Raw genomic sequence first — 8951 nt, forward strand, 5'->3', positions numbered from 1 at the left:
CTGCTCGTCAACTGAGTGAGTTCCAGAAGAACAATCCTCCAATGTTCAAGGGAGCATACGATTCAGATGGTGCTCAAAAGTGGTTGAAGGAGATCGAGAGGATCTTCCGAGTGACTGAGTGTGCCGATAACCAGAAGGTCAGGTTCGGTACGCATATGCTGTCAGAGGAAGCAGATGATTGGTGGGTTGCTACCCGCACTGAGTTGGAAGCTGCTGGGAGTGCTGAGATCACTTGGGCAGTGTTCAGAGAGAGATTCCTGAGGAAGTACTTTCCAGAGGATGTCAGAGGAAAGAAAGAGATAGAGTTCTTAGAACTGAAGCAGGGCAACCGATCTGTTACTGAGTATGCTGCTAAGTTCACAGAGCTGTCGAAGTATTACACTCCCTATGATGAGGCTACTGGGGAATTTTCAAAATGTGTGAAGTTTGAGAATGGGTTACGTCCCGAGATCAAGCAGGCTATTGGGTATCAGCGGATTAGAGTGTTTTCCGACTTGGTTGACTGTTGCAGGATTTTTGAACAGGATACCAAGGCCAGAGCGGAGAGCTATCAGCAGAGGGTTGATAGGAAAGGTAAGAATCAGAATGATCGTGGGAAACCGTATGCAGCTGGCAAAGGTTTCCAGAGACAGAGTGGGATGAGGAGACCTAGTGGGGGAGACTCCAGTGCCCCTGCTAAGTGTTACAGATGTGGTCAGGCTGGACATCGTTTCCATGAGTGTACCAGTGCTGAGAAGAAGTGTTTCAAGTGTGGAAAAGGTGGTCACTTGGCTGTAGAGTGCCGGTTGAAGACTGTGACTTGTTTCAACTGTGGAGAGGTGGGTCATATCAGTCCGCAGTGCCCTAAGCCGAAGAAAGAGAACTAGTCGGGAGGCAAGGTCTTTGCTTTATCGGGTTCTGAGACTTCTGCAGATGATCGTTTGATCCGAGGTACGTGTTATATTAATGGCTTTCCTCTTGTGGCTATTATTGACACAGGTGCGACTCATTCCTTTATATCTTTGGATTGTGCTGTGAAACTTAGATTAGAGATATCTGAGATGCATGGGAGTATGGTGATTGATACTCCTGCGAAGGGTTCAGTGACTACTACTTCAGTTTGTTTAAATTGCCCTTTGAGTATTTTTGGTAGAGACTTTGGAATGGACCTTGTGTGTCTTTCACTAGTGCAGATTGATGTTATCCTGGGTATGAACTGGTTGGTGTTTAACCGAGTTCATATCAACTGTTTTGATAAGACTGTGATCTTTCCTGAGATTGAGGAAGGAAAGAGTTTGTTTCTATCAGCAAGGCAGGTGAATGAGGCAGTAGCAGATAGGGCAGAGTTGTTTATGCTGTTAGCGACTTTGGAGGCTAAAGATAAACTGGAGATTTACGATCTAGCCGTGGTGTGTGATTTTCCTGATGTGTTTCCTGAAGAAGTGAATGAATTACCGCCAGAGCGTGAAGTTGAGTTCTCGATTGATTTGGTACCTGGTACTAGGCCGATATCGATGGCTCCGTACCGTATGTCTGCTGTTGAGTTAGCTGAATTGAAGAGTCAGCTGGAAGATCTGTTGGATAAGAAATTTATTCGTCCGAGTGTGTCACCGTGGGGTGCACCAGTGTTATTGGTTAAGAAGAAAGAAGGTACTATGAGGTTGTGTGTGGACTACAGGCAACTGAATAAAGTGACGATCAAGAATCGGTATCCTTTGCCGAGGATTGATGATTTGATGGATCAGTTGGTTGGTGCGAGTGTGTTCAGTAAAATAGATTTGAGATCGGGGTATCATCAGATACGTGTGAAAACTGAGGATATTCAGAAGACTGCTTTCAGAACAAGGTATGGACATTATGAGTATTCTGTAATGCCTTTTGGTGTGACTAATGCGCCTGGAGTATTTATGGAGTATATGAATAGGATTTTCCATTCGTACCTAGACAAGTTTGTTGTGGTGTTTATTGACGATATTTTGGTGTATTCGAAATCTGAAGAAGAGCATGCTGAACATTTGAGAGTGGTTTTAGAAGTTCTACGAGAAAAGAAGTTATTTGCTAAACTGTCCAAGTGTGAATTTTGGTTAGAAGAGGTTAGTTTTCTTGGTCATGTGATTTCAAGAGGTGGTGTTGCTGTTGATCCTTCTAAGATAGAAGCGGTATCTAAGTGGGAAGCTCCGAAGTCAGTTTCTGAGATAAGGAGTTTTCTTGGACTTGCAGGTTATTATAGGAAATTCATTGAGGGATTTTCTAAGTTGGCGTTACCGTTGACGATGTTGACTAGAAAGGGGCAAGCGTTTGTTTGGGACTCAAAATGTGAAGAAGGTTTCCAAGAGTTAAAGAGAAGGTTAACTACTGCTCCTATTCTGATATTACCAAGTCCGTCGGAACTATTTGAGGTTTACTGTGATGCTTCATTGTTGGGTTTAGGTGGTGTTTTGATGCAGAATAAGCAGGTTGTAGCTTATGCTTCGAGACAACTGAAGGTTCATGAGAGGAACTATCCGACACACGATTTAGAGTTGGCAGCCGTGGTATTTGTTCTGAAGTTATGGAGGCATTACTTATACGGGTCAAGATTTGAGGTTTTCAGTGACCATAAAAGTTTAAGGTATCTGTTTGATCAGAAAGAGCTGAATATGAGACAGAGGAGATGGTTAGAGTTTCTGAAGGATTATGACTTTGGTTTGAATTACCATCCGGGTAAAGCAAACGTAGTGGCTGATGCATTGAGTCGGAAATCATTGCATATGTCTATGTTAATGGTTAAGGAATTGGATTTAATTGAGCAGTTTAGAGACTTGAGTTTGGTGTGTGAGAGTACTCACAATAGTGTTAAATTGGGAATGTTGAAGTTAACGAGTGGTATTCTGGATGAGATTAGAGAAGGTCAGAAATCCGATGTGCTTTTGGTTGATAAGTTGACTCTAGTGAATCAAGGTCAAGGTGGTGAATTCAGAGTTGATGAGAATGGTGTTTTGAGATTTGGTAATCGGGTGTGTATTCCGGATATTACCGAACTTAAGAAGAGTATTCTTGAGGAAGGACATCGTAGTGGCCTGAGTATTCATCCTGGGGCTACGAAGATGTATCATGATTTGAAAAAGTTATTTTGGTGGCCGGGAATGAAAAGAGAAATTGTGAGTTTTGTTTATTCCTGTTTGACTTGTCAGAAGTCAAAGATTGAGCATCAGAAGCCGTCTGGGCTAATGCAACCGTTGGCTATTCCAGAGTGGAAGTGGGATAGTATCAGTATGGATTTTGTTTCTGGTTTACCGAGGACAATTAAGAATTTTGAAGCTATTTGGGTGATTGTTGACAGATTGACAAAATCGGCTCATTTCATTCCGATCAGAATGGATTATCCGTTAGAGAGATTAGCTGAGTTGTATATTGAGAAAATTGTAAGTTTGCATGGTATTCCGTCGAGTATTGTTTCGGACAGAGATCCTAGATTTACATCGAAGTTCTGGGAAGGTTTGCAGAGGGCTTTGGGAACTAAGCTGATATTGAGTTCTGCATATCATCCGCAGACTGATGGTCAGACTGAGAGGACGATTCAGTCGCTGGAGGATCTTTTGAGGGCTTGTGTTTTGGAAAAGGGAGGTGCTTGGGATTGTTATTTACCTTTGATTGAGTTTACCTACAACAATAGTTTTCATTCGAGCATTGGTATGGCACCGTTTGAAGCTTTGTATGGTAGGAGATGTCGGACACCTTTATGTTGGTATGAGTCCGGTGAGAGTGTTGTGGTTGGACCGGAGATTGTTCAACAAACTACGGAAAAGATTAAGATGATTCGGGAGAAGATGAGGATTGCTCAGAGTCGTCAGAAGAGTTATCACGACAAGAGGAGGAAGTCACTTGAGTTTCAAGAGGGAGATCATGTGTTTCTTCGTGTTACTCCGATAACTGGGGTTGGTCGAGCTTTGAAGTCGAAGAAGTTGACACCTCGATTTATTGGTCCTTATCAGATTTTGGAGAGGATAGGGGAGGTAGCCTATCGTATCGCTTTGCCGCCGTCACTTGCGAATTTGCATGAGGTTTTTCATGTGTCTCAGTTGAGGAGGTACATTCATGATCCGACGCATGTGGTCCAAGTAGATGATGTACAGGTGAGAGATAACCTGACTGTTGAGACATCACCTATGAGGATCGAGGATCGAGAGTTGAAGCGGTTGCGGGGTAAAGAGATTGCTTTAGTAAAGGTAGCTTGGGGAGGACCAGCAGGTGGCAATGTGACTTGGGAGCTTGAGAGTCAGATGAAGGAGTCTTATCCTGAGTTATTCGCTTGAGGTATGTTTTCGAGGACGAAAACTCTTTTAGTGGGGGAGAGTTGTAACACCCCGATAAAAATAAGATAATTATTTAATTTAAGTTAATATTATATTTATTAATTTAATTAAATAATTGGAATTATTGGATTATTATTATTATTATTATTATTATTATTATGGGAATAATAATTATTGGAAAATATATATAAGTTGGAAATAAGAAAAAGAGTCCCATTTGGTAAAGAAAGGGTTTCACGTGAAAAGCAGGGAAGCGGCTGAAAAGAGGAAAAGGGCAAAGAGACAGAGCAAGAGGAAGAAGGTTGGAGAAGAGAAAAGCTTGAAGCTTAAAGATTCGCCGGATTAACTCAGGTAAGGGGGGTTTATCGTCGTTTAATGGGTATTATGGGTTAACATGTAATGGGTAGTGATGAACCATTGATTTGACCCTAATTGGGATGTTGAATGCTGAAAAATTGTGATGGATAAGTTGTGTTAAAACTGAAATTGACTCTGCAATTGGATGAGTCTTGATTTCCCGAAAGTGTAGCTTTTTACGGAATTGAAATCGGAGGTCCGGAAGTCCTCCAACGGCGGAAAATGCGGAGAATTCTGCATTCTGCTTCGTGTTAGCGCAGGAACAGCTTTCTGTCTTGCGTTAACCGGTTAACCCAGGGTGTTAACCGGTTAACACTGTTAGGAATTGTGAAGTATTGCTGTTTTGCTTGCGTTAACCGGTTAACCCAGGGCGTTAACCGGTTAACACTGTTGTGATTTGTGAAAATTGTTGTTCTGTTTGCGTTAACCGGTTAACCCAGGGCGTTAACCGGTTAACACTGTTGAGTTTTGCCAGAAAGAGTGTTCTGTGTTGCGTTAACCGGTTAACCCAGGGCGTTAACCGGTTAACACTGTTGGAAATTGAAAAAATTGATATTTTAATGTTGTGAACATAATTGGTGATTGGCCTATATCGGTGTGTGATATAGTAGGGATTATTTCTCGTTGTTTTGAGTAGGATAGGTGTTAGTAGAGTGTGCTAATACTGTGAACTGAATTATTTGGCATGACATAATATGATTATGTGATAAATATGCTGATGATGTGTGAAAATATGCATAATGTTGTGAATGTATATATTATGTATGTAATTGTGGATGGACTGTTTTATGGCTTAGAGTGTGAGCATATGTCCATTGTGGATTGTTGTTGATGTTGCATGCTAGGTGATTTGGCATAGCATAATGTGGCCTTTATGGTGGTAGCTAATTCCTATGGTGAGGAATTAGTGATGTTAGTCATTTTGGACTGTTGTTGATGTTTGCATGCTAGGTGATTTAGCGTGCATAGCATGGCCCTTGGGGTGGTAGCTAATTCCCATGGTGAGGAATTAGTGATGTGAGTCACTAGGTCTCAAATGAGTGGGACTAGTGAGCTTGGTAGCCGTACCTGGATTTGGTCGGTGAAGTTGAACTATATGTTCACGAATAGTCGGTACCGCATGCATGGAGTCTCATTGCATAATGTATGTATGGCGTATAATATGAATGGATGTATTCCAATATTATACGTGTGTTTGTGGTTGTGTTGGGTATGTGTATGATCATGAGTTGATGTTGTCGTTGCTGAAGTTGTGATATAATTAGGGTGATGAAATGTATTATTTACTTAACATTACATGATATTTTATAATGCTTATTATATCGATTGAGGAACTCACCCTTACAACTATTTTTCAGGTAACGAGCAGTGATTGAGTAGGAGCTAGTACTTGGAGTCTAGTGTAGTTCCTTAGTGAGTCATGCTCTGGTAGATGTAACATCGGGAAGGGATGTTTTAATTGTTTTATTGTTGGTTGTTGAACCAGTTTACATGTAATGTGTTACATGTTTTGCATGTTGTTGTTAATTTCTATCCGCTGCGAATTATGCAAATGTTTATTTTGATGAATAAATGAGCATGACGAGTTAAATTGGAACATGGTGTGAAGTGTCAAGTGTGACACCCTTAATTGCATATCTACTCTGATATATATTTGTTGTTTTAATTAAATATTTGGGGTATTTTAGAAGGGTGTTACATAAGGCACGTGGCATACAATCCTGATCATATTTTATTATGTTTTGGATTTGATTTGAGAAAATACCGCTTGACGTTTGATCAAGGGTTTGTTTATTGTTTATGAAATGGTGACGATCATATGTCCTAAGATTGGCTAACAAGCAATAAAAAGACAAAGGAAAACGAGTAAAAAGTACACCAAAGTGGGGAGAGGCATACATGAAAAATACAAGGGACATGTGCAAGAAATAAAGGGTCTCGTTTTAAGGTAACACAAGAGAAAGCCTTGTGTGTGTGTTGTGTCCTAAGCTAAAGAGTGCATAATGATAATATAAAACATGACTCCCTTTTTCCTTTGAGGGCACTGCCATGAGTGCTCCCTTGTAATGAAAGATTACAAAGTCGAGTATGCTCCAAATAGTGCCTAGGTCAATCATACAAGTCCAAATCCGAACACAAGGGTCCTAAAAGAGTCCTCTAAGTCTCCAATCTTAGGTCATCACAAAGTTCATAGTCCTCCATGATATGCTAAGGTCATACACAAAGTCCGTAATCCATATGTCCATAACTCCATGTTTAGGTCTTAATGAAGATGAATCAAGTCTTTTTATGTCTTTTCCATTTTATCATGTTTTTGTTCATTGAATGAATATCAAGATGGGGTAAAGAATGACAATGATGAATGAGTATTATGATACAAAGTAAATAAAGTAAATTGCACGAATTTTAAATGTTAAGAGTTAGGTGCGTAAATGTAAATGTTAGGAATTAGAATGCGAAAACGTAAATGTTAGGAGTTAGATGTTAGAAATTAGAAGTTAGAATTAATCGAAATCAAAAGAATATAAGAGAATTGAAATGAAACAATAATATTCTAATAACTAGAATTAATATCTAAAAAATGAATCTCTAAAATTAATATTTCTGAACAAACAAATAATTCTCTAACAAAATAAAATTCTAAAATCAATATCTAAAATCAAGCAACCAAGATTAATTATAAAATCAACATTTAAAATCAATATAATCAATGTTCAAAATTAATATGCTAAAATCAATATTTCAAAATTAATTCAAAAATTATATTCTAAAAAGTCAATATTCAAAATCAATCTAAAATCTAATCCTAAAAATTAAACTAGACTAAACCTAATATTAATCCAATTATATTCTAAGATAGTCCTAAAATTAATCTAAACTTAATCCTAAAAATATTCTAAACTTAATCCTAATCAAACTAAGGACTTAATTAAACTAAGAGATAATAAAAAAAAACAAGGCAATGGACTCCCCAAAAAAGGATTGGGCCTGGAATAATGGAAAGGTCTGTTAAGCCCAGTCGCAGGGGTGTTAGTAGGCCAAGGGAGTATGTGAAACAGCAAAATACTTGGGCCTAATGTGAAAGCCCAAGGGTGAAAATAAGAAGGAACGGATGGTTCACTTCCTTCATCCCCTCCATCGCTCAGCCGCGACCAAGGGAGAAAGAAGCAGGTCGCGACGCTGTCTCCACCACCGACCGCGGCACTCACACGGCGGAGCACCCCACACGCCGTCTCTGTTTCCACCTCTATCAACCTAAACCGAAATACAACTACCTAAACAAATCGAAATCTAAAGCGATCCGGCAACGGAACAAAATTGAATGGCGAACGCAGACGGAATGAGATTTGATTCCGATTCACATTACAACAAATGAAGTAATCATTGCGAAGAGAAGAAGAGATCCTACCGACGATGGCGAAGGAGGCGGATTCGTCGGCAACGTCGAATTCAAACTCAGGTATCTAGAAACTCTAATTCTCTGATCTTCTTCCCTTGTTCGGTTGCGAGTTTCTTCTGTTGTATGACTCGGCTTTGTGTTGTGGTTCGAACTGCAGAATAGTTATGGAGTTGTTGTGAGACTTTGAAGTTCGATTTGTAGAGTTTTGTAGATGGTAATCTATTGAGAGTTGAAGTTGCAATTTGTTGCTCGAATCGTTGTGCATGAGTTGTTGGAGATGGCGAGGATATGGAGTTGAGAGTTTTATTTGCAGTGTGAGTTTTATTTCAGGAAGATGAAGATGGTGAGAGTTGTGTTATGCAGGTTTCGTGATTCTGGAAAAAGGGGAAAGAAGAAGAACTTCAAGGCTAATTCAGCTATTTATATAGCTATTGTGTATTGGATGTGAGAGTAATTGAATTGGACTTGGATGTGCGTTTCAATTGTGTTACGTTATGTGTTTTCACCTTGTTTCAGTGCCGTTTTTTTTTGCTGCTGCGCTTGAATTTGTTATGTATTTGTTTGCTCCTGCGTTTCCTGCATTTCATCACTTACTGCGCTTGTACTCTCTTCCAATTGCATTTCATTTTTTTTGTCTTATTTGGATGGCATGAACTTGGGTTATTGGATATGCAATTTTGGATCATGGGATTAACATGTTGGGCTTAACGAATGTTAATGCTGAATTTTTATTATGAAAAAAAATAAATGGGCCAACTCTTTAGACTTAAGAAATTGTGATCTTTATACTGAGTTTTATCATAGTAAAAATGAATGAATGGGCCAACTAATCAATCAACACTACCATGGCCCATTGGTAAGAAATGATGTTAAATTTCTAAAATTGAATTGAAACTTCTAAAATCGGCAAATTTACCGAG

The 8951-nt window shown here is 39.4% G+C and overlaps 1 long non-coding RNA gene across 1 annotated transcript; it reads left to right on the forward strand.

Moving 5' to 3' along the window:
* Window positions 1-7708: 7708 nt before the first annotated feature.
* LOC127126318 (uncharacterized) lies at window positions 7709-8546 on the forward strand. The gene is made up of 2 exons (XR_007804951.1): window positions 7709-8091; window positions 8189-8546. It is a non-coding gene; the product is annotated as an uncharacterized LOC127126318 (long non-coding RNA).
* The last annotated feature ends 405 nt before the right edge of the window (window positions 8547-8951 follow it).

Source organism: Lathyrus oleraceus, chromosome 3 (assembly GCF_024323335.1).
Source record: "Lathyrus oleraceus cultivar Zhongwan6 chromosome 3, CAAS_Psat_ZW6_1.0, whole genome shotgun sequence".
In the NCBI taxonomy this organism is placed as follows: Eukaryota; Viridiplantae; Streptophyta; class Magnoliopsida; order Fabales; family Fabaceae; genus Lathyrus; species Lathyrus oleraceus.